General features: G+C 44.6%; 3 pseudogenes across 1 annotated transcript; 2 read left to right on the forward strand and 1 right to left on the reverse strand.

Annotated features, from left to right (window-relative positions):
• Positions 1 to 4,982: 4,982 nt before the first annotated feature.
• Positions 4,983 to 26,768, forward strand: LOC147354576 (cationic amino acid transporter 3-like; annotated as a pseudogene).
• Positions 15,366 to 16,593, reverse strand: LOC147354577 (ATP synthase peripheral stalk subunit b, mitochondrial pseudogene; annotated as a pseudogene). The gene has a single exon (XR_015145173.1). The product of XR_015145173.1 is annotated as an ATP synthase peripheral stalk subunit b, mitochondrial pseudogene (transcript).
• On the forward strand, positions 18,744 to 20,309 carry LOC147354578 (solute carrier family 2, facilitated glucose transporter member 3 pseudogene; annotated as a pseudogene).

The raw sequence follows: 26,768 nt of genomic DNA on the forward strand, positions 1-26,768 counted from the left end.
GGAAGCAGAGATCAAATTACCAACATCCGCTAGATCATCGAAAAAGCAAGAGAGTTCCAGAACAACATCTACTTCTGCTTTATTGACTACGCCAAAGCCTTTGATGGTGTGGATCAAGACACACTGTGGAAAATTCTTAAAGAAATGGGAACACCAGATCACCTGACCTGCCTCCTGAGAAATCTGTATGCAAGTCAAGGAGCAACAGTTAGAACTGTACAGGGAAAAACAGACTGGTTCCAAATCGGGAAAGGAGTACGTCAAGGCTGTATATTGTCACCCTGCTTATTTAACTTAAATGCAGAGTACATCATGTGAAATGCTGGGCTGGATGAAACACAAGCTGGAATCAAGATTGCCAGGAGAAATATTGATAACCTCAGATATGCAGATGACATCACCCTTATGACAAAAATCGAAGAACTAAAGAGCCTCTTGATTAAAGTGAAAGAGGACTGTGAAAAAATTGTCTTAAAACGCATTCAGAAAACTAAGATCATGGCATCCTGTCCCATCATTTCATGGAAAACAGATGGAGAAACAATGGAAACAGTGAGAGACTGTATTGTTTGGGACTTCAAAATCACTGCAGATGGTGACTGCAGCCATGAAATTAAAAGATGCTTGCTCCTTGGAAGAAAAGCTATGACCAAACTAGACAGAATATTAAAAAGCAGAGACATTATTTTACCAACAAAGGTCCATCTAGTCAAAGATATGGTTTTTCCAGTGGTCATGTATGGATGTGAAAGTTGGCCTATAAGGAAAGCTGAGCACCGAAGAATTGATGCTTTTGAACTGTGGTGTTGGAGAAGACTCTTGAGAGTCCCTTGGACTGCAAAGCGATCCAACCTGTCAATCCTAAAGGAAATCAGTCCTGAATATTCACTGGAAGGACTGACGCTGAAGCTGAAACTCCAATACTTTGGCCACCTGATGAGATGAACTGACTCATTAGAAAAGACGCTGATCCTGGGAAAGATTGAAGGTGGGAGGATGAGGGGAAGACAGAGGGTGAAATGGTTGGATGGCATCACTGACTTAATGGACATGAATTTTAGTAAACTCAGGCAGTTGGTGATGGACAGGGAGGCCTGTCATACTGCAGTCCATGGGGTCACTAAGAGTTGGACACGACTGAGCAACTGAACTGAACTGAACTGAACTACTACTTCAATTGGATCTTCCCTGGTGGCTCACAGTAAACAATAAGCCTGCAATGCAGACCTGGATTTGATCCCTGGATCAGGAAGATCCTCTGGGGAGTGAAATGGCAACCCACTCCAGTATTCTTGCCTGGGAAATCCTGTGAACTGAGGAGCCTAGCGGGCTTCAGTCCATGGGGTTCCAAAGAGTCAGACATGACTGAGCACACACATGCTAATAGTCATAGTTTCACTGGTCCTCATCCTCTTGGGAGCAGCCTCTCCCTCAAAGACGGAATTTATTACAGCCTTATTTCCCAGAGTTCTCTGCTGTGAGTCAGATACGAGAAACTCTGAGAAGATGTTTTTTCTGCATTTGTTGCAGAAAAAACATCTCAGATGTTTTCCTTTAAAATTCTCTTCTCTGGGGATTTGAGTGGGTCCCCACACACCCAACTGAGATTGTCCACAACAGCTTAAGCCATTTCATCTTGTGGGGCTGGCTTTTCAGAAGTTAATGGGAGGGACTTCCCTGGTCTTCCTGTGGTTAAGAATCTGCCTTGCAATGTAGGGGCTGTGCATTCAATCCCTGGTCAGGGAACTAAGATCCCATCTGTCTCGGGGGAACTAAACCCACGCGCCTCGAAGCCCAAGCTCCGCAACAAGAGAAGCCACCGCAAGGAGAAGCTCCCCCACCACAGCTAGAGAGTAGCCCCCACTTGGCGCAACAAGAGAAAGCCTGCTCATAGCAAAGAAGACCCAGCAAGGCCAAAAATAATTAAGTAATTCGTTTAAAAAGGCAAAGTTAACGGGAGATTCGACTATGACATGCAAACCCCACGCTGGTGGTCTCTGGCCAGTGTTTTAGCCTGTGTGTCACTTGACGTATGTCAGAATCTTTTCCAACCCACACCCCACCTCATCTGTCCCCTCTGATTCCTGATTTTTTCCTTTTGTGAGATGTAGTGCTTTTTGCCTCTTACTACATGTTTCCCTTCTCTGCCTTGATGCTCAGTCTTCCAGAAAGCAGACTCCTTTAAGAAGCGGACCACGTCACACTCCCCTTTATCCTCTTTCATCCCTTTGTGCAAGGCTGGACACAAGCACAATGTGTATTCAATGCTTTTGTTGCTTGAATTAACATCAGAGATTTTAGGTTCCTCTTATCCCAACTGGGGTCCAGCTTGACTTGGGGCTCCCCACTGGAGTGTGTCAGGTCACGTGCAGACTGTGGGGAGTCAAGTGGTATAAGAGGAATGGGAAGGAGAAAGGTTGAGAGGGGTCCCCAGATTGATGATCAGTTACTTCCAGTGCCCAGGAAAACAATCAATACACACAATAGAAATGGAATAGTTTTGTTTCACCCAAGATGAGGACTATAGCTTGTGAGGTTGTCTCTCAGAGAGCTCTGAGGAACTGCTCTGCTGAAGCACGGTTTCCAGCACAGTCTTACACCTCATCCAAACAAAGCTCACACATCAACACGAGAGGGTATATTCCTTCTGGATTTCAAGAAAGACAGACCTAGTACATAGACACTGAGACAGCAGGACCCTGGTGTCTGTGAAGGGAACCTTATCTTCCAGCAAGTCTTAACATGGACACCATGAGAAGGGAGTTACTCATATTTATCTTCAAAACAGACATTCTTTACCTCAACGGTTAAAGTAGATGAGCTGTGAGGGTTGGACAGGCTGTCTTAGTTCACACACAGTTCAGACTGAATGGTTTATAAGCCACAATGACTTCCCCACACCTCAGTATGGCGAACTTTTTCTCCATCACAAGCAGGTAAAATCTTAGAATCATGTGTGTGTCTGTGTGTGTTAATCATGTCTGATGCTTTGCAATCCTGTGGACTATAGCCCACCAGGCTCCTCCGTCCATGGGATTCTCCAGGCAAGAATACTGGAGGGGGTTGCCATTTCCTTCTACTGGGGATCTTCCCGACCCAGGGATCAAACCCAGCTCTCCAGCATTGCAGGCAGAATCTTTACTGTTTGAGCCACCTGGGACGTTCTATACGATCTAGCAATTCTTTCTCTGAGACTATACCCAGAAGAATTGAAAGCACACCCTGAAGAAGATATCTGTACATGCATGTTCAAACAGTATTATTCACAATAGTTAAAACATGAAAGTAACCCTAGTCCCCTTGATCAAGAAATGGTTAAGCCAAAGTGTTACCAATAATCGAGTTTATTAGCATTAAAAAAGAAGGGAATATAATGCTACAACGTGGATAAACCTAGTGGACATGATACTAAGTAAAATAAACCTGATAGGAAAGAACAATTATTGAAGGATTCCACTTAAATGAGGTGCTTAGAGTGGTCAAATTCATTGAGATAGACAGTAGAATGGTGATTGCCAGGAATTAAGAGGAGGAGAAAGGGAAATTGTTTAATGAGTATATGATTTCAGTTTTGCATGATGAAAAGGTCCTGGACAAAATGTGAATGTACTTAACACAAATGAACTGGACACATAAAATGATTAAAGTGGTAAATTTCGAGTTATGGGTATTTTACCACCAAAAAAAAAAAAAAAAAACCCCTCTCAGGATCTCCCCTGAGGGTAACCACAGAAGAGTCAGGGCTGATAGTAACACTGCAGATGCTCCCTGCCCACCCGGCCCCATCTCCACCCCAACAATCCAGGGGTGAGGACTGTCTTCTGTGCTCAGGACTCCCCGCTTCTGTTCTTGGAGATGTCTCAGCTCCAGCCCTGCATGGCTTCACCTCACCCTCCCTGACTGACCCAGTGCTCCAGGCTCTGCCTCAAGGATCCAGTAAGTCTCAGGTCACCCCTATCTGTAGGACACTGGGTGCTGAGTTCACATCCTCCCAAAAAGGCTTCTGCAACCCCAGAGTGCAGGGGGTTCAGTCCGGCTCCAGCCTGAGGGCGGAGAGACCTGTTTTCCAGCTGAAAACAGGAGCTGGGGACTGTATGTGTAAGAAGAGGTAGGGTCTAGGGGGTTGGATCAAGTCAGGACATTTTGAGACTCTTTAATATTCAAACAATATTAAAGATTTCCCTTATACAAGGTTTATGGTGTGAATAGTGATGACAGCCCCTGTATACTGTTGTCCTCTGTATCTGAGAGTTCCTCCTCTGTAGATATGGGAATGATATAAGGGACTTGAGAATCCTCCAATTTTGGTAACTGCAGAGATGACTGTATGGTGATTTATATTAAATTATCATGGGATTTGCTATACCCAAAAACTCTGTGATGCTGGCTCTATTGTATATCATTGGCAGCGTTTTTAAAATGATGATAAAATATGAATGGGCTTCCCTGGTGACTCAGTGGTAAAGAATTCACCTGCAATGCAGGAGATGCAAGAGATGTGGGTTCAATCCTGGGGTTGAGAAGATCCCCTCGAGTAAGAAATGGCAACCTACTCCAGTATTCTTGCCTTGGAAATCTCATGGGCAGAGGAGCCTGGCAAGCTACAGTATGTGGGATCCCAAAGAGTCGGACATACGAGTGACTGAGCACACACACACACGCAAAATACACATAGCACAAAATTTGCCATCTGAAACATTTTTAAGTGTCCAGTTTAACAGTGTGGCACATTTTGATGCAACATATTTTGCTTCCCTCAATTCTCATACACTTCCAGTAATTTCAAAAGACATTAAAAGTTTTATTCATGTTTGTAGAAACCATAGCTCAGAGATGAAGAATTTGTCTGATGTGTTATTTTGCCCCCTGCACCCCTTAACTCCATTGTTCCAAGGAATTATACTCTCAGGGTCAAGAGCCAATGGACATTCTTGATGGCTTTGTGTTTTCTGCAGATCGGAGCCACTTCAATTATGTCTAGGATGCTGCGTCAGTATGTTCGCCAATTTGGCCAGAAACTTATCCACAAGCGGCCACTGGAGCCCAGACAGGAGTCTGAGAGAACCACAGCTTATCTGAACACCCTCAACCTGGTGGCCGTGGGTGTGGGCAGCACCCTGGGAGCTGGTGTGTACATCCTGACTGGTGAATTAGCCAAAGTGAGAGCTGGACCAGCAACTGTCGTCTTCTTCCTGGTGGCCGCCTTGTCTTGTGTGATGTCTAGTCTCTGCTTTACTGAGTTTGGGGCCCGGGTACCATGCTCTGGTACTGCGTATCTCTACAGCTATGTCACCATGGGTCAACTGTGTGCCTTCATCACTGGCTGGAACCTCATACTGTCCTATGTCATTGGTGAGGTGATGGATTGAGGGGAGAGTGTGGGGCTTCAGATCAGGAAAGTAGGAGGTAGGTTTCAGGTCTTCACTCATTCATGAGAGCGTTGTTTTTGACCTTGTGGAGTGAAATGGATAATAGTGGCAAGAAAATCCCACAACTTCATTGTACTTAAGTCTATCCTGTTTTTCTTAAATAATTGGACCAAGAACCCAGAGGAAAGGGAACTGTAGGGAGCGGGTGAGAGGGAGGCATGGCCCACAGGCTCATCCCCTCCCCTTAGTGAAGTCTTTGCTCAGCTGTTGCCTTCATGGTATTTTATTTACATCTGGACTTAAAATTTCAACCCACATCTTCCAGCTCTCCTGATCCCAACTTTCTGTTATATTTTCTTTTATAAAATTGATCTCCTCATAGCATATTAAACAGCTGACCTATTTTGTGAATCATCTGGGTCTGCCCTCTCCAATCCATGAAAAGAAACTCTTTGAGATTAAATATTTTGTTTGAGCCACCCCCCCCCAAATATACCATATCAAGAATAGATTTATGCTTGTCAATGAATATTCCTTCTTCTGTTGCTGCAGCCACAGCCAGTGTGGCCAGGGCATGGAGCTACATCTTTGACAACCTGATTGGGAACCACATCTCTCAGGTGTTACAAGAATCTTTCTCTGAATATGCCTTACTTCCTGGCCAGGTATCTAGATTTTTTTGCCCTGGGCCTGGTGCTGCTGGTCACAGGTGAGATAGGGGTCAGTGATAGGAAGCAGGGAGTAAGGTGTGGAAGGGGGAAGTGGGGAGGGAAAGGCTTGGGATTGAAGAATGCTAGGGGATTAGGACTGGAAAGGAGGATGTGTGACACAAAAGACTGGAAGGCAAGACATAGACCATTGTTTCCACAGTTGGCATTATTGACAGTCTGGGCTGGATCATTCAAAGGTGTGGAAGTGTGCACTTCAGGTTTAAACAAAAAAAAAAAGATTCTTGTTGGATGTTGAGTAGCATCTCTGAGAAAATCAGAATGTCTCCAGACATTTCCAAAAGTCAACAGGTGGACAAATCACCCCAACTGAGGATCAATTACTTAGACCTATAAGTTTCTTCTCTGTATTAAGACCAAATATGGGTTATCATTTTATAAAAAATATCTTTTAAAATTTTTGTTTATGTATTTGGCTGTGATGGAAATTAGATATGGTGCACAGACTCTCTACTTGTGCCACTCAGGCTCCAGTGTGCAAGGGCACAGGCTTGCTTGCTCTGCAGCATGTGGGATCTTAGTTCCCTGACTATGGATCAAACGCACATCCCCTGCATTGCAAGGCAGATTCTTAAACGCTGGGCCATCAGGGAAGTCCCCAAAGATGTGTTTTAATTGAGAGGAAATTAATATAACATAAAATTAAACATTTTATTATTTTTCCCAGCTGTATTGAAATATAAATACAACACTGTATAAATTTAAGGTTTACATGAGATGATTTGGTAGATGTATATATTGTGAGGTGATTGTCACCATAAGAATTTAACCATCTTAAAGTGTACAATTCAGTGGGACTTAGCTGTTGGGCAACCATCACCTCTATATAGTCCCAAACATGTTCATCACGCTAAAAGAAAACCCTGTACCACTGAACAGTCACTTCCATCTGTCCACTACCACCAACCGCCAGCCCCGGGCAACCACTAGTCTGCTTTCTGTTTCTATGGATTTGGCTATCTTGGATGTCTCATACGCCATCTTGCCCACAGGACTACAGGTTCTGGGAGCTCGTGAGTCAGCCCTGGTTAATAAAGTGTTCACCGGCATCAACATTTTGGTTCTCATCTTCATCATCGTCTCTGGCTTCATTAAGGGAGACCTGCACAACTGGAAGCTCACAGAACACGACTACACACTGAACACATCTGGATCCACTGACACCTCTAGGTTAGAAGGGTTCTCTTGGTCATTGTAATGCATGTGAGGTGCAGAACTGGGAATATGGTGGGGACTAAAGAGATCTTGGCTGATGGATCCAGATAACAGGGTCCTGGAGCCAGGACTTGTGATATGAAGGGAGAAGCCCAGTGGAGGTGGCTGAACTCACTTTACCCAACTTCTTCCTTATCCCTTCTCTCATCATAGCTTTGCCCCTCTGGGTTGTGGAGGGTTTGTGCCCTTTGACTTTGAAGGAATTCTCCATGGAGGAGCTACATGTTTCTACGCATTTCTTGGTTTTGATTTCATTGCCACTAGAGGTAACATGGTTATTGTGTGTTCCATCAGGGGTTTGGGGCCAGTTTGGCTGCCCTTGGCATTAGGAGTTGGGAGAAGGTGATCCTGGTTTTGAACATTGAGAAGGGAATGTAATTTTGTGATTTCACTCCAGTGTTTACTTGACCCAGTACTTCCCCCATCCTGCAGGGGGAGAAGCCCTAAATCCTCAGCGGTCCATCCCCATCAGCATCATGATCACGCTCTTCATCTGCTTTTTGGCATATTTTGGTGTCTCAGTGGCACTCACCCTCATGGTCCCCTACTACCAGATTCATCGTGACAGCCCCATCCCACAGGCTTTTCTCCACGTTGGCTGGGACCCTGCCAGATACGTCGTGGCTGTTGGTACCCTCTGTGCTCTTACATCCAGGTCAGTATCATGGCTTTCTCCCCATCTACTGTCAGATGCTCAGGTATCCCAGCCCTCAGCATTGAGAGACAAGAGGGAAGGACACCTTGCCCCATGTAGACTAGGGAACAGATGCCCTGGTCTCTCCTGCTTCTCCACATCCCCAACATGCTCCCATTTCCTCTTCCAGCTGCCTTGGTACCATGTTCACCACCCCTCCTGTGATCTGTGCAATGGCAGAAGACAGGCTCCTTTTCTGGGGCCTTGCCCAGATCCATGCCTGCACCTGTATTCCCATCATGGCCATCATGTCTGCTGGAAACCTTGCAGGTGGATAAATAAAACCCACTACTTCATTGTTTGACTTCCCTCCCTTGCATGTTTCCAGTGGTTTCTCACGCTCTCTCCCCACCCGTTCATGCCCTCTTTCTAGGGGTCATGGCATTACTCTTTGAGTTCAGGGATCTTGTGGACTTCGTGTCAATTGGGACTCTGTCTGTTTACTCCCTGGTGGCTTTTTCTGTGCTTTTCCTCAGGTGAGACTCCACTACACCTTGACTGGGGACCTTGGACTTGTGGGGATTAATGGGTTGTAATCATCTTCTGCCTTCATGCTACCTTCTAAATGTGTTTCTCTGCTTAATGCAGAACAGATGTAGAATAAGCTGTGTGATGTTGGATGAGCAGGGGCTGCTGTTAATACTGCCATAATGCCTCTAATTCAGGTACCAGTGAGATTAGAATTTAAGCAAGAAGGAGAAAACTGAGGTGAAGCCTGAAGTTGAAGGAAGTTCTTTCGACTCTGTACCTGAAGCAGGAAACTCAAATATTCTAAAGAGCCTGGGGTTTTCTACCAGCACCAACCCCACCCAGAAATCTGGCCAGATTGTCTATGGATGTGCCTCCCTGCTTGGTGAGCACTGGGGTTTCTCTTTGGTCATACTCCAAAACTGACAAGATGGGTGGGATTCTGTGTCTTTGGCAGTTAAGGAGGAGTCATGGAGATATGATAGCCCTTTCTGATGTCAGCAGTTTCATGGGTGGACTCAAGATCCTGACATCTTTGTCTTCTGGGTCCAGCCTGTTCTCCTCCTCCTTGACCCTTGCAGTTCTCCTGCTGATAATCCTGAGCCTGATCCTGGCCCAGTGGCCCAGACGTGTGTTCTCTGGAGACCCCACGCTCACAACAGTGGCTGTGCTGCTGCTGCTGCTCATCACTGGGGTCACGGTCATCATCTGGAGGCAGCCCCAGGACCCCACTGCTCTTTACTTCAAGGTAAGTGACCTTACATGTCCAAACTGTCCACCTTGAGTGAATGAAGTCTGCATGCTTTGAGGTCTAAACATCTTTGCTGGACAAAGGAAGAAGGAAATTTGCTAAAACAAATGGACCCTTCCCTGGCCCACACTCAGCACTTTACATATACAATCTCAGTAGGCACTGAACATACAGCCTGAATTGGACTGAATGTAGGGTAGGGTAGGGTCTCCCTTTCAGATGTCTGGGCTATGTTGAGAGATTAACTGACTCTACCCACAGGCCCCTGCTCTGCCTGTCCTCCCACTGGTGAGCATCTTTGTGAATGTTTACCTGATGATGCAGATGACCTCTGGGACCTGGGCCCAGTTTGGTATCTGGAATGTGATTGGTAAGTGGTTTTCTGGGATAAAGACTCCACTTGAGTGACTGAACCCAAGCTGAACTCCCCCAAACTGTCTTAATAGGAGACTTCTTGGGCCTCTGTAAATGAGGAGAGCACCTACTTTTCCTTCTCACTGTCTCATTTTCCTATTAGGATTTCTCATATACTTTGGATATGGGATCCGACACAGCCTGGCAGAGAACAACCATCAATAGCCACCAGCCTCCACCTCCAAGACTTGACAAAAACATATCAGGTCCTGAAGCATCTTAACCACAGGAAAGAGATGCTATGTGGAACCACTCCATACAATGGAGGATCTGCTGGTTCAAGAGACACTTTGAGCCTCGATGGAGTATGAAGGTGGAAGGCATTTACAGCTGCGTATTTTTGCCAGTGGACAAAATGACTTTGATGTTTTACAATTTGTAAGCAAATTTTTTAAAGCATAATATTCATATAGATTCCTGGGCTAGGAAGATCCACTGGAGAAGGGATAGGCTACCCATTCCAGTATTCTTGGGATTCCACAGTATTCTTGTGGCTCAGCTGGTAAAGATTCTGCCTGCAATGTGGGAGACCCGGGTTCAACCCCTGGGTTGGGAAGATTCCCTGGAGAAGAGAAAGGCTATCCACTCCAGCATTCTAGCCTGGAGAATTCTATGGACAGTCCATGGGTTTGCAAAGAGTCGGACATGACTGAGTCATTCCCTTTATTCATATAGAATAGTTCATGCATCAGAAGTGAGCAACAAGATGATTTTTCACAAAGAAAGTACAACAACATAACCAGCAACTAGAGGAAGAAATAAAATATTAACATGCACATAAGAAGCACCTTCTTGTACCTAATTCCAGCAAAAACACAGAGATTGAAATTTCAAAAGGAAACACACATAACTACATATTTTGTCTAGAGTTACACTTTACATTAAGTTCATTTCAGCTGCTCAGTCGTGTCCGACTCTTTGAGACCCCATGAATCGCAGCACACCAGGCCTTCCTGTCCATCACCAACTCCTGGAGTTCACCCAGACTCACGTCCATCGAGTCAGTGATGCCATCCAGCCATCTCATCTTCTGTCGTCCCCTTCTCCTCCTGCCCCCAACCCCTCCCAGCATCAGACTCTTTTCCAATGAGTCAGCTCTTCGCATGAGGTGGCCAAAGTACTGGAGTTTCAGCTTTAGCATCATTCCTTCCAAAGAAATCCCAGGGCTGATCTCCTTCAGAATGGACTGGTTGGATCCCCTTGCAGTTCAAGGGACTCTCGAGAGTCTTCTCCAACACCATAGTTCAAAAGCATCAATTCTTCGGTGCTCAGCCTTCTTCACAGTCCAACTCTCACATCCATACATGACCACAGGAAAAACCATAGCCTTGACCAGACGAACCTATGTTGGCAAAGTAATGTCTCTGCTTTTCAATATGCTATCTAGATTGGTCATAACTTTCCTTCCAAGGAGTAAGCGCCTTTTAATTTCATGGCTGCAGTCACCATCTGCAGTGATTTTGGAGCCCAAAAAAATAAAGTCTGACACTGTTTACACTGTTTCCCCAACCATTTCCCATGAAGTGATGGGACCGGATGCCATGATCTTCGTTTTCTGAATGTTGAGCTTTAAGCCAATTTTTCACTCTCCACTTTCACTTTCATCAAGAGGCTTTTTAGTTCCTCTTCACTTTCTGCCATAAGGGTGGTGTCACCTGCATATCTGAGGTTATTGATATTTCTCCCAGAAATCTTGATTCCAGCTTGTGCTTCTTCCAGTCCAGCGTTTCTCATGATGTACTCTGTATATAAGTTAAATACAGCCTTGACGTACTCCTTTTCCTATTTGGAACCAGTCTGTTGTTCCATGTCCAGTTCTAACTGTTGCTTCCTGACCTGCATACAAATTTCTCAAGAGGCAGATCAGGTGGTCTGGTATTCCCATCTCTTTCAGAATTTTCCACAGTTTATTGTGATCCGCACAAAGGCTTTGGCATAGTCAATAAAGCAGAAATAGATGTTTTTCTGGAACTCTTTTGCTTTTTCCATGATCCAGCGGAAGTTGGCCATTTGATCTCTGGTTCCTCTGCCTTTTCTAAAACAGGCTTGAACATCAGGAAGTTCATGGTTCATCAGGAAGCCTGGCTTGAAAATTTTGAGCATTACTTTACTAGCGTGTGAGATGAGTGCAATTGTGCAGTAGTTTGAGCATTCTTTGGCATTGCCTTTCTTTGGGATTGGAATGAAAACTGACCTTTTCCAGTCCTGCTGAGTTTTCCAAATTTGCTAGCATACAAATAGGTTGGAAGTAACAGTAAGGGACTTCCCTGGTGGCTCAGACAGTAAAGCATCTGCCTACAATGCGGGAGACCCAGTTTCAATCCCTGGGTGGGGAAGATCCCCTGGAGAAGGAAATGGCAATCCACTCCAGTATTCTTGCCCGGTAAATCCCATGGACGGAGGAGCCTGGTAGGCTACAGTCCATGGGGTCGCAAAGAGTCGGACATGATTGAAAGACTTCACTTTCAACAGTAAGGGAACAGATATAATGTGCAAATGTAATAGTAGAAAGCCAAGGCAGCTATATTAATATCAAACAAAGTAGACTTTAAGAAAAAGAGAATACTCACTGATAAATTGGATCATTTCATAATGATAAAGCAAAACAGTCATTTTTATCCCTCCCCAACTTTATTGAGTTATAGTGTAGTGGTGGTGGTTTGGTCCCTAAGTCGTGTCCAACTCCTTGTGACTCCATGGACTGTAGCCCTCCAGGCTCCTCTGTCCATGGGATTTTCCAGGCAAGAATACTGGAGTGGGTTGCCATTTCCTTCTCCAAGGAATCTTCCCCGATCCAGGGATCGAACTCATGTCTCCTGCATTGCAGGTGGATTCTTAACTGACTGAGCCACCAGGGAAGCCAGTCACATAATCTTAGAGTTACACAACAGAGTTGATGGGGGAAAGTTCTTTATTGAAAAAATACTTTGCCAGAGGAGAGGGAAGTGGGTGGGAAGTAATGGTTGGTTGATAAATGGCTAGAGTTGCATAGAACTAAAAGGAAGTGAAATTGGAGAGAAAAGATTAAAATGTGTTGCTGCAGAATTAATGTTTAAATTGGGCTTACGGACATTGAAGACATTGGTAACAATGAAGTAGAGGACTGTTGGTGGGAATGAACAGCTGATGTAGAGTGAACGAGGGATGGAGGTCAAGATATTGAGTACAAGTTATTAGATTAATTTAAAAACAGATAAGGATGAACAGAATTAGGACATACAGTATCTTACAAGTTCTGAGATAACAGGCTTAGAAAGCAGTTCATGGAGACTGATTCTTTTGAGCAAAGCTTTGATGGAAGAGGCTGACATCACCTGATTGCTGTTCTTCCCTTACTGCTGGGGGACAACCAGATATCCCGTGCTACCCAATGTGCTGTAACAGGCAACACAGAATACTGTCCATGAAAGAGTCTTGATGAGAAGTTGAATCAGAATGTATTCAAGCTTCTAGTTCAACTGCTAGTTCGTAGAAGACCTTAAGAGTTTCATCCAAAAACATTATTAGCCAAAACCAGAATGTGGACAATTCTCTAGCAAGGAAAAATGATGCACTTTCTGTAACAATTAAATGATATGACCCAAAGTGGAGAGTTAATGTAGACATACCTTGGAGATTTGGTTCCAAACCACTGCAATAAGGAGAATTGGCAATAAAGAGAGTCACACAATTCTTTGTTTTTCCAGTGCATATAAGCTATTTTATACTACACTGTAGTCTGTTCAGTGTGCTATAGCACTGTCTAATTAAACAATGTGTAGACCTTATTTTTAAAGATGTTATCGCTAAGAAATGCTTACCATCATCTGATGACTCAAGGTTGCCACAAAGCTTCAATTGTAAAGAAGTAAAAAATACAGTATTTGCAAAACACAACAAAGAAACTTATATCTGTAAATATGTATGTATCTTTATATTCAATTTATATGTAATTAATACATATAAGTATTAATATTCATAAAATGTGTATTTATGTAAAGTATTTGTATTAAAACAGTACAGAACTTTATAATTGGGTAAATTAATTAAAATGCAGTAAACGTGTACACTGATGGAGAAATGTTTTATAGATGTGTGTGGGTGTGGGTGTGGGTACATTCACTAAGTTGTGTCTGACTCTTTGAAACATGGACTGTAGCCCGCCAGGTTCCTCTGTCCATGGGATTCTCCAGGCAAGAACACTGGAGTGGGTTGCCGTTCCCTTCTCCAGGGGATCTTCCCAACCCAGCGATCAAACACACATCTCCTGGACTGGCGAGCGGATTCTTTACTACAGACCCACATGGGAAGCCATTTTATAGATTATACATTTGATCCATCATCTCAGTTTCCTGTACAATCATTTGTATGTGTGGTTTGGGCAGCAGACTTTAAGCAGATGGGGATATATGTCATGAGTAACTTGATAGCTAGGGAAAGGATAATAATATTAAAACAATAATCGTCTATAAAGCCATGTGGAAAATTTGCTTAGTCCCAAGGGGAACCAACTAATCAGGTCACTGAAAGGGTCAGTCTGTGTTACATTTTGCAACCATTTTGCCCCTTGGAAAATTTTTTCTATGTATGTCTCAATGTCTTCTGAGGTAGTAATGTAAGTCAAAGAAGTCATGTGAGTAATAGTATAATGTCTTCTTGTTTCGCCAGTAGAAAATCTAGGGCAATTCTATTCTCTAAAACCTACTTTGGCTGAGGGTTTTAGGTATATCTGTTGTGCTACAATTCTTTCTGTGGTTTCTTCAGTTATTTGAGCAATGGTGGCTTATAGATTTCTAAGTATATTTCTGTTTACACATGCCCTTGGGCTAGGAACCAAGATTCCCAAAGACTTTGCCACCAGCTATCTTGGTATCCTGCTAACATGGATCTCTTGACTCTGTAATGGGGAGGTAACATAATGACCCAATACCATAAACCTACTTGCCAGTTATTGAGACATACCTTGGTTAGATGGATTAGTTCCAGAACCACATATGAAGCCAAAACCCAGGAGAGCAGAAGGCAGATTTGGACATATGGGGACCCTCATACACTCTTGTTGGGAATGTAAATTTGTGCAAACACTATAAAACACAATATGGAGGTTTCTCAAAAAGCTAAAAATAGAACTACCATCTGACCCAGCAAGTCCACTCCTGGGTATATATCCAATAAAAACAAAAACACTAATTTGAAAAGAGGCATGTCCTTCTATGTTCATAGCAGCATCATTCACAATTGCCAACAAATGGAAGCAACCTAAGTATCCATCAACAGATGAATGGATAGGCCTTCCCAGGTGGTCCATTCACCTTCCAATGCAGGGTACACAGATATATGATGCCTAGTCCAGGAAAATCCTACGTGCCATGGGGAAACTAAGCCTGTGAACCACAGCTACTGAACCCACATCCTGCAAATACTGAGGCCCTTGCAGCTAGAAACCATGCTCTGCAACAAGAAAAACCCCTGCAATGAGAAGCTTGCTCACTGCAACTAGAGAGTAGTCCCCACTTGTTAAAACTAGAAAAAGCCCACGTGCAACAAGGAAGACCCAGCGCGGCCAAAAGTAATACAAGTAAATAATTTTTAAAAAAGAAATCAGATGAATGGATAAAGAAGATGTCATATAAATATTTATATATGTGTGTGTATATATACATATAATGATATACTACGCAGCTGGAAAAAGAACTAAAACTCTCCACAATAGCTTAATCTACTTCACTCCGTCTTGTGTGGTTGGCTTTATTTTTTTTGTTTGTTTGTCTCAACTGTCACTTTATTGTTAAGATGGCTGAATTAATTACAAATTTAAACTAAAATTTTGACTATTTTTAGCCAGGTACCAAATTTTATTCAAAGAAACTGTTTATTTAAAAGTGGTCACAGGACAACTCAAAATGTACAGCAAGATGAATTAGAGAAAGATCTTACTGGCCAATAGATTGTTTCAATTCTCTCATTGTATCAGACTCAAAACTTCTCATTTATAGGAAAGGTAAACTGTAACTTCAGTAGATAGCAATACAGAAAGATTTTATCACATTGACTGGTTTCCATTTAGTCAGTTAACTGTTTCTAGCTGTCTTAACAGGGATAGATGTGTTTACATAACTGGCTGAGCTTGAGCCTTCTTTGCGAGCAGCTTTAGATCTGCAATGCACTTGGCGATTGTTTCCTTCTCCTGCTGTGCAGAGATGCTCTGCACCACATGCTTCTCCACCCAGTTTATCATGTGCTCTTGTTCCTTCTGACGCATCATAATTCTGCACAGAGATGTGATAGTCCAGGCGATTTTTTACCTCCCTGTATACTCTATGCAGCTGTTCCCGGTAAGTAACCTCCACGGCCATAGCAATGTTATTCCTTTGAACATCAAAAAGGTAATGGCGCTTTTGAACCAGTGCCTGCTGTGACTTCTCCATATCAATAGCATCCTGGATTTGTTTGATGGACGCCTGTTTCACCTCTTCCAGTTGGGCAATTTTTTGCTCATTGAGTTTATCAGCAAATTCCCCAACAGACGCACCATGTTTTTTAACTATATAGACAAGGAACCCTATTGTTGATATGACAGAGAAGGTCTCTGGAGTTATCGCGTATATTTCTTTGGAGAGTAAACGTAAGATAAGCCCAGTTCCAAGCACATAGGGTCCTGTTACACCAGTTTTAGGATAAAGGAACTGAAAGAATTCCTCAGGGATCAGCCCAAAACGAACTTTTCCTCCATGTTCAGGAAGAGGTGGTGCAGGGGCAAGACTTGGCTGCCCTGTGTGAAAGATCCTTGTTGCCTGCAATACCCCTGGACGGAGGAGGGCTGCGTTCTTCAGAGATGGGGCTGCTGCGGCGGCGGCAGAAAGTACCACCCGGGACAGCATTGTCAGGTAGCGTTCACCCAGCAATCTTCCCGCCCCAGTGACCCTGACAGAAGAATCTGTCAGGGACAGACGCAAGATGGACTCTCACAAGTCTCGCGAGAAGAGCGTGGGGTTGGCTTTAAAAAACAAAATGACAATAATGTAAATCAACTATACCTCAATTTTTAAAGAAGTTAATGTAATAGTCAACCACTTATATTTAAGACCCATGTTGCTGGTTTGTGCTCAGTGTTTTAGCATGTGGGTCATCTCATGGAGGTCAGAATCTAGTCAACCCTTTACCAGTACCAGCATCACCCCCTCACCACTCCACTTCCTGCTCCTGGCTTTTCCTTCTTGAGGAGCAGAGCTCCTGACCTCTCACATCAAGTATCACTTCTCTGTCTCTGTGCTCGGCTCTCCCAGCGACAGAACTCCTTCAGGAAGACCAAGTCACATCCCCTTTATCCTCTCCCATTAACTGTTCAAGACTCAACAAAGCGCAGTGCTTGTCAATGTTTGTGTTGCTTGAATTCACATCAGACATGTTAAGCTGGGGCATAGCTGAGCTTGAAGGTCCCCACACTGGGGTGTCTCAGGTCAGGTGCAGACTGTGGGGAGTCGAGTCATGTAAGAGGACTGGGAGGGAGCAGGATTGAGTGGGATCTCAAGTCTTACAGCTCGTATTTTTCAAGGTCCTTGATCTCAAGTGTCCACAGAAATGATCAATGAAAAGTACATAACTGAAATAGGAAAGAATTTTCTTTGAGCCAAATTGAGGGCTGCAGCAAGGGAGACAGTGTCCCTATAGTTCTGAGGAACTGCTCTGCTGAAGCATGTCATCCAGCACATTCTTCTACCTCATCCAAGCAAAGGACATATATATCAACATGACAGGGTGTATTCCTTCAAGGTTTCAAAAGAGAAAGACTTCATACACAGCAAGATGGCAGCTCCCTGGTGACTGGGAAGGGAGCCTTATCTCCCAGAGAGTGCTGACACTCATGCCATGAGGAGGGAGTTACTCATCCTTATCTTCAAAACAGATGCTCTTTACCTCACTAGTTAAAGAAGACATTCTGTGAGGGTTCTGTTTACACAAAATTTAGGCTGAATCATGTATTATAAGTCAAAACAATGTCCCCATACCTCAATATGTGAACATCTTCTCCATCACAAGCAGATAAAAATCTTAGAACTGTTTGATTCAGTGATTCTACTTTTGATGATGTAAGCAGAAGGATTGAATGCACACTCTGGAAGAGATAAGTGCAAATTCCTGTTCACAGCATGTTTCACAATAACTAAAGCATGAGAGCAACACAAGTTTTCCATTGATCAAGAATGTATAAGCCAATACGGTAGGTACCCTCAATAGACTATTGTTTACCATTAAAAAGAAAGGGAATTCTAACACAAGATACAATAGGGATGACCTTGTGGACATTTAACTAGGTAAAATAAACCTGACAAGAAAGGAGAGATATGGAATGACTCCACTTACAATGAAGTACCTGGAGTGGTCAGATTCATAGAGACAGAATGTAGAAGGGTAATTGCCAGGAACTGTGAACGGGAAATGGGAATTACTATTGAATGGAACAGAACTGATGTTTTTGCAAGATGAAAAACTTCTGAAGTTTGCACAAAATTTGGAGGTACTTAACACAACTGACCTACAGACTTAAAAATGGCTAAAGTGGTCAATTTTGTGTTATGGGTATTTTACCACATGTAAAAAAAAACCTCTCAGAACCACCCCGCCGACCGCAGAAGAGTCAGGGCTGATAGTAACACTGCTCCCCGCCCACCGAGCCCCATCTCCACCCCAACAGCCCAGGGGTGAGGACTGTTTTCTGTGCTCAGGACTCCCTGCTTCAGTTCTTGGAGATGTCTCAGCTCCAGCCCTGCCTGGCTTAACCTCAGCCTCCCTGACTGATCCAGCGCTCCAGGCTCTGCTCCAAGGATCCAGTAAGTCTCGGGTCACCCTCTTCTGTGGGAGACTGGGCGTTGAGTTCACATCCTTCCAAAGAGACCCCTGCAATCCCAGAGCGCAGGAGGGTCAGCCTGGCTCCAGCCTGAGGGTGAAGAGACCCATTTTCCAGATGAAAGCAGAAGAAACTGAGAGCTGTTGTGTTTGTGTGAGAAGAGGTGGGGAGAGGGGAATTGCATCAAGTCTAGAGGTTGTGAGACTCTTCTTAGACTCTTTAATATAGAAATAATAGACTGAGGACCTGGATGAAAACTTGCCACCCAGAAAGGACATTTTGGAGGTTTTGCTGCCTGGAAGAGGGGTCTCTGGAGTCCCACTCCTAGATCTTAATCGAAGATTTGAAAAGAATTAAATTAGGGCCATGGGGACCGCAAAGGTCACCGCACCTCTGATCTTCACCATCTCAGTTGCTACCATAGGCTCGTTCCAGTTTGGCTACAACACTGGAGTCATCAATGCTCCTGAGGAGATCATAAAGGACTTTCTCAATTATGCTTTGGAAAAGTGGTCAGGAACCCTCCCGTCCAGCATGCTCCTCACATTCCTGTGGTCCTTGTCCGTGGCCATCTTCTCCGTGGGTGGTATGATCGGTTCCTTCTCCATCGGACTCTTTGTCAACCGGTTTGGCAGGCGCAATTCAATGTTTATTGTCAACCTGTTGGCCATAGCTGGCGGCTGCCTTATGGGATTCTGCAAAATGGCAGAGTCGGTTGAAATGCTGATCGTGGGCCGACTGGTTATTGGCCTCTTCTGCGGACTCTGCACAGGATTCGTGCCCATGTACATTGAAGAGATCTCACCTACTGCCCTGCGGGGCGCCTTTGGTACTCTCAACCAGCTGGGCATCGTTATTGGAATTCTGGTGGCCCAGATCTTTGGTCTAAACGTCATCTTGGGGACTAAAGATCTCTGGCCTCTGCTCCTGGTCTTCACCATCATACCAGCCATCATCCAGTGCGCTGCCCTTCCATTTTGCCCTGAAAGTCCTAGATTCTTGCTCATTAACAGAAAGCAGGAGGAGAAGGCAAAGGAGGTCCTCCAGAGATTATGGGGCACCGAGGATGTGGCTCAGGACATCCAGGAGATGAAGGATGAAAGTGTGCTGATGTCGCGGGAGAAGCAAGTCACAGTGCCAGAGCTCTTCCGTGCCCCCAACTACCGGAAACCCATCATTGCCTCCATCATGCTCCAGCTCTCCCAGCACCTCTCTGGGATCAATGCAGTGATCTACTACTCAACAGGAATCTTCAAAGATGCAGGTGTCCAGGAGCCAGTCTATGCCACTGTTGGCACAGGTGTGGTCAACACCATCTTCACCGTGGTGTCTTTGTTCTTGGTGGAAAGGGCTGGGAGGAGGACTCTACACCTGATTGGCCTTGGAGGGATGGCTTTTTGTTCCATCATCATTATGATTTCTTTGTTACTAAAGAATGATTATAGCTTGATGAACTGTATCTGTATTGGGGCCATCCTGGTCTTTATAGCCTTCTTTGAAATTGGCCCAGGCCCCATTCCCTGGTTTATTGTGGCTGAACTCTTCAGCCAGGGACCCCGCCCGGCTGCCATGGCAGTGGCTGGTTGTTCCAACTGGACCTCCAACTTTTTGGTTGGACTGACCTTCCCCTTGGCCGCATTCTACTTAGGCGCCCACGTTTTCATCTTCTTCACCATCTTCCTCATTATCTTCTGGGTCTTCACCTTCTTCAAAGTTCCTGAGACCCGTGGCAGGACTTTTGAGGAAATTACACGAGCCTTTGAAGGGTAGGTGCAGACAGGAACCCATGGTGAGAAAGGCCCCATCATGGAGCATCCAGCCCATGAGGGACACCAATGCCTAAGACGTGCCTCCTACCCACCTCCCTCCCGTCACAAAAAGCAGCCTTGACCTCATCAGGTTGTAACCCAGGACTATTTCTGAATGCTGCTACTCCATTCCTTTCTCATCCACACACTCGTTGGGCGCTCAGAAGATCCCAAGGCTGGGGTTAGTCGTTGTCGTCAATGGCTTTTGAAAATTTCATTTCTTGGACATTCTCTTCAGCTCAGGAGAGACCAAGTAAACCTACCTTCATTTCAGGAGGGATTGGCCACTTGGTATGTGACAACCTGGCCAGCTCCTGCTCCCTTAGGTTCTAAAATTGCCTCAGGGCATTTTGGGGAGTGGGCTAGAAGGTACCATTCCTCCAACCGCAGACTCACCAGGAAGCAGGTACACTCAAGAGTAGGGGGCAGAGAGGGGTTCCATAAGAGCTCCTTCTTGTCTTCCATACAGCTCTACTGAGAAAATAAACTTGAGTTTTATTTATCTTCTGGTTTTATTGCATAAATATTTATTTTTTTAATATAAAGTAATTTTACCAAATAATGAAAGCCTAAGGAAATTGAGGTTAGAGGGAGGTTCTTCAGGACAGGTTATAGGGTGGAAGATTTTATACTGAAGAGGTTAAGGTGCAATAAGAAGGGAAGGATTTAGGGAGAAAGGTCATGCATAATTGGAGGATGCATGATGGGGTGTGTGAAGTTTGCACGTTGCCTCTTAGCAATTTCTATCCTCCCGATAAAAACTCTCAACTTTCTCAGAAAAGTCATGTGCCTGTATAAAGAAGCTATTGGTTTCCTTTGGAACTTTTTTCTTCATTTAAGATTATATGTAGTATTACTTGAAATCTAGGATTATTGCTAGGGTGGGCATTGTAGTTAATAGGGGTTTATGGGTTCTAATTTTGGATGGAGTCCAGAGAAGGGATGGTTATTTCTACAAATCCTCTCTCCCCTCACTGGACCAAGCAGCTTCCTTCTCTGTACTGAACTCACTTTTTTAAAAAAAATATTCCTATCATCCATCTGGTGGGAGAGCCTCCCAAGTGAGCAACCAAAAATCTTGGTTCTTGGTAGAGGTTCATTATTTCTTCAGTTTGTTGTTTAGAGGATTTTAGATGTTGATTTTTACTTTGCTTTAAGCCATAGCTTTGAAAGAACTTAGAGATGTTTATAGCTAACTTGGAATTTGTAACCTCAGTGCCGGAAGACGATTTTTTTTCCTGAACAATTATTATTCGGTTGACGTGTGTTATTACATGAGGGTCATCTCATGCTTGTTTATGTCAGCTTACCATGTGAAGTTACCCTTGTTACCACGTTACATGGTGTTACGTCAGGTGCCCCCTGAGGGACTTGAACTTTCCTGTCGACCACACGTGACAGTCTGTGTGGATGTGCGGCAAGGCCCACACGTGAGCGTGAACATTTGTACACCGTCACGAAACAGTTGCTGGTTATCTTGTTAGGTTCCTAAGGCCCCTATTGGGTATAATGTGTTCAGACTCATCCGTGTATATGTAAACAACACTGCCTCTGCTGGGTGGAATCTGCATCAACGGTTTTCTTTGAAACTTCAGAGTTCCATCCCATCTGGCTGCCTTTCCTTGTTGGAGAGGACAGAGAGAACTCCCTAAATGTTGAGACTGAGAGTGGAGGACTCACTCTCCACTCAGACAGCAGGAGAAGACAGGAAAGAGTGTGAGATCAGGACATGATGCCTCCTGGGTGCACTGGAAGGGTGTCGTGGGGGAGAGGGGGGCATTCTTAAGGGGACAATAAGCTTCTAGATCTGGGGTGGCCAGAGGGTTTGCTGAGATGGAGGGATTACATTTACCACAGCCCACGGCCACTTCCAGGATCATCCAGTATTTTTAGAGGTGGAGACTGGGCTCTTCATCCCTCCTTCATATGTTGTTTGATCTCCCTTAGCTTCTTTGGTGCTTACATATTTCAAGCCCTTCAGTCAAACCCTCGCCTATGACAGTATTTGGGTTCTAAGTTCTCGCTATTCCCTCTGGTTGCTGAGGCTTTGGGTACAAAACTCGCAGTGCCTTGGGACAGGGCTTTGCCATGGCCGGGGACTGTCCTCCAGCCGCACCTCTGCTCCGACTCCTCAGACCAGCAGGTTGGCAGTGGTGCAGCATGGAATGTTTCTCAGTTCTCAGTGACCAGGTTGTGAATAATTTCCAAATGGATTTTTTCTATTATTGTTGCTACAGTTCTTTGTTTTGAAATAAAATTCTGAATGTACATATATAACATCACAGGCTTAGCTTTGTGTGGGGGGGTGGGGTTGGGGGGAACCTTCCTCTGTAACAATAAATCAGCTTTAAACACCGTGTGGCTGCTCAGTTCTTGTTGTAACCTAAGTAAGTTTCTTATACGAGAGTTTTGTACAAATGAAAATAGCCATACTCGTTTATTATGCGCAGATGAAATGGAAAAGCCTTAGTGCGTTGTCTTGCATACTTAATAAATTATGTTGCTTGCTTTCAAAAAAAGAAAGAAAGAAAAAATAGTAACGATTCCCCTTATCCAGGGTTTGTGATGTAAATACTGATGTCAGTCTCCTGTATACTGTTGACCCTCTGTATCTGCGGACTCCTTCTCTGTGGACACGGGGATGATGTAAGGGACTTGAGGACCCCCAGATTGTTATACCTCAGAGATGACTGTATGGTGATTTATACTAAATTACGATCAGATGTGCTCCAACCCACAACTCTGTGAAGCTGGCTGTATTGTTTACTATGGCAGCAATTTAGGAAATGATAGTAACAGACCACAGAGCATAAAGTTTGCCCTCTTAAAAATGTTTGTGTCCATTTCAGTAATATTGCACTCTTTGATGCAACATGTTTTGCCCCCCTCAATCCTCTTACACTTCCAATAACTTTGAAATGTATTAAAAGTTTCATTTGTGTTTGTAGAAACCAAAGCTCGGAGATGGAGAGCTTGCCCCGTATGTCCTTTTATCACCTGCCCCTCACAACTCCATTGCACTATGGACTTGGACTCCAGGGCTGAGGGCAGATGATGTTCTTGATGGCTTTGTGCCTTTGTGATGGTGTACCCTCTGCAGACCGTAACCTCCTCATCTATGTCTGCTGCTGCTGCTGCTGCTAAGTCGCTTCAGCCATGTCCAACTCTGTTCGACCCCATAGACTGCAGCCCACCAGGCTCCCCCGTCCCTGGGATTCTCCAGGCAAGAACACTGGAGTGGGTTGCCATTTCCTTCTCCAATGCATGAAAGTGAAAAGTGAAAGTGAAGTTGCTCAGTCATGTCTGACTCTTAGCAACCCCATGGACTGCAGCCTACCAGGCTCCTCTGTCCATGGGATATTCCAGACAAGAGTACCAGAGTGGGGTGCCATTGCTTTCTCCGCATCTATGTCTAGGATGCTGCATTAGTATGTTTGACAGTTTGCTCAGAAGCTGGTCGGCAGGCGGCCACTGGAACCCATAGAGGAGTCTGAGAGTCCCGAAGCTCATCTGAACACCCATGACCTGGTGGCCTTGGGTGTGAGCAGGACCCTGGGAGCCAGCGTGTACACCCTCACTGGTGCAGTGGCCCTGTCTGTCGCTGGACCAGCGACTGTCATCTCCTTCTTGCTGGCTGGCCTGTCTTGTGTGATGTCTGGGCTCTGCTATGCTGAGTTTGGGGCCCGGGTACCATGCTTTGGTACTGTGTATCTCTACAGCTACGTCACCGTGGGACAACTGTGTGCCTTCATCACTGGCTGGAACCTCATACTGTCCTTAGCCATAGGTGAAATGATGGATCAGGGGAAGTTGTGGGTTTAAGATCAGAAAACAAGGAGGCGGGATTTAGTTCTTCACTCCACTCATTCATGAGAACCTTGTTATCCACCTTGTGGGGTAAAGAGGATAACAGTGGCAGGAAACTCCCACAATGTCATTCTATTCATCTCTATCCTGCTTTCTTTAAATGATGGACCAAGAACCCAGGGGTCAGGGAACTGTAGGGAGTGTGTGAGAAGGAAGCATGTCCCATGGGCTCATCCCTTCACCATTTCGAAGTCTTTGCTCGACTGCTGCCTTCATAGAGTTTTCCCTTATATCTTGTTTTAAAATTTCTAGTCTCACTTTCCAGTTCTCCTGGTCCCAATTTCCTGTGATACTTTCTTGCATAACATTGATCTCCTAGCATATTAAATAGCTGACCTATTTTGTGAAGGCTTTCCAGGTGGTGCAGTGGTAAAGAATCTGCCTGCCAATGCAGAAGACGAGACATGGGTTCCATCCCTGGGTGGGAAGATTCCCTGGATTAGCAAATGGCAACCCACTCCAGTATTCTTGCCTGGGAAATCCCATGGACAGAGAAGCCTGGAGGGCTACAATCCATGGGGTTGCAATGAATCAGACAAGACTGAGTGCGCACGCACTCACACACACACACAATTTTGTGAATCATCTGGGTTTTCCCATCCCAACCCTTGAAAAGAATCTCTTTGCAATTAGGTATTTTGTTTGGGTTCCCTTCCCAAAAAAAAATATAGCCCATGGCCGTATTAGGAATCTACTTATGTTTGTCAATGAATATTCCTTCTGCCACTGCAGGCACCACCAGTGTAGCCCAGGCCTGGAGCTACACCTTTGACAGCCTCATTGGGAACCACATCTCTCAAGCGTTACAGGAAACTTTCTCTCCATATAAGCCCTCTTTCCTGGCCACGTACCCAGACTTTTTTACCCTGGGCCTGGTGCTGCTGATCACCAGTGAGTCAGGGGTCAGAGAAGAATGGGAAGAGCAGAGTGTCAGGGGGAGCTGGGGTGGGAAAGGCTTGGGTGGCAGAATGGTGGGGGATTAGGGCTGGAATGGTCTCTGATGTGAGAGCAAGAGAGGCAAGACATAGACCATTGTTTCCCATTCTTGGCATCATTGCCAGTTTGGGTTGGATCATTCATAGGTATAGGGGTGTGCGTTTCAACTTTTTTAGAAAATCATTGTTGGATGTTGAGTAACACTTCTGACATTTACCCACTAGATACCAGTGATACCCACCCCCTAAACTGTGAAAATCATAATATCTGGAGACATTGTCAAATGTTCCTTAGGGGACAAAATCATTCCCAGGCTGAGATTCATTTACGTAGACCTATTAGTATCTCTTCTGTATTGAGACCAAATTGTGGTTTTAATTGAGGGGAAATTAGCATAGCACAAAATTAAATATTTTATTATTTTTCCCAGGTTTATTGAGATATGAATACAACACTGTACAAATTTAAAGTATACAGGTAATGATTTGGTAGATGTATATATTGTGAGATGATTGTCATGTAAGAAATTAACCATCTGAAAGTGTACAATTCAGTGGTACTTAGTATATTCACAATGTTGGGCAACCACCTCCATTGAGTTCCAAATATATTTTTAAATAAAAACATTTGATTTCAAGGCCAAGCATGTTTCAAATCTGTAAGCAAGATCACCCAACTCAAAATAGCAAAAGAGTACCCCTATCAAGTGAGTTTCCAAACATTTTTATCACCTTAAAAGGAAATCCCATACCCACTGAGCAGACAGTTTCATCTGTCCAGCACCAATCCCTCAGCTCTTGGCAACTGTCTATGGATTTAGTTATCTTGGATGTCTCATATTACATCTTTCCCACAGGCGTACTGGCTCTGGGAACTGGTGAGTCAGCCTGGGTTTACAAAGTGCTCACGGGCATCAACATTTTGGTTCTCAGCCTCATCATCGTCTCTGGCTTCGTTAAGGGAGACCTGCACAACTGGAAGCTCACAGAACAGGACTATAAGCTGAATACATCTAGATCCAGAGGGACTAACCACCCACGTGTGCTTCTCTGGTGGCTCAGACAGTAAAGAATCTGTCTGCAATGCAGGAGACCCAAGTTCAATAGAGAAGATCTACAGAAGGGAATGGCAATCCACTCCAGTACTCTTGCTTGGAGAATCCCATGAAAAGAGGTTACAGTCCACAGAGTCCCAAAGGCAGACACGACTAAGTGACTAATACTTCCCACCCACGTGGGTCTCCCTTTTCAGACGTCAGGAGTATGTTCAAGGATGAACTGACTTTGCCCACAGGTTCCTGCTTTGCCTGTCCTCGCACTGGTGAGCACCTTTGTGAACATTTACTTGATGATGCAGAAGACCTCTTGGATCTGGATCCTGTTTGGCATCTGGATGGTGATTGTTAAGTGGCTTCCTTGGATAATGAGACAGTTTGAGTGACAAAACCCAACCATCTTCCTACAACCTCTCCCCTAAACTGTGTCAGATGCCATGATAGGAGGCCTATTGGGCGTTTGTAAACAAGGAGAGCGCCTACTTTTCCTTCTCATTGTCTCATCTCCCTACTAGGATCTGTCATATACTTTGGATATGGGATCCGACACAGCTTGGAGGAGAACAATGATCAATAGCCACAAGCCTCCACCTTCCAGACTCTTGACAAAAGCATTCCTGCTGCTGAGTCATCTTAA

The sequence above is a fragment of the Bos grunniens genome, chromosome 18 (assembly GCF_055505025.1).
Source record: "Bos grunniens cultivar Pamir isolate PY7600 chromosome 18, Bosgru_T2T1.0, whole genome shotgun sequence".
Taxonomy (NCBI): domain Eukaryota; kingdom Metazoa; phylum Chordata; class Mammalia; order Artiodactyla; family Bovidae; genus Bos; species Bos grunniens.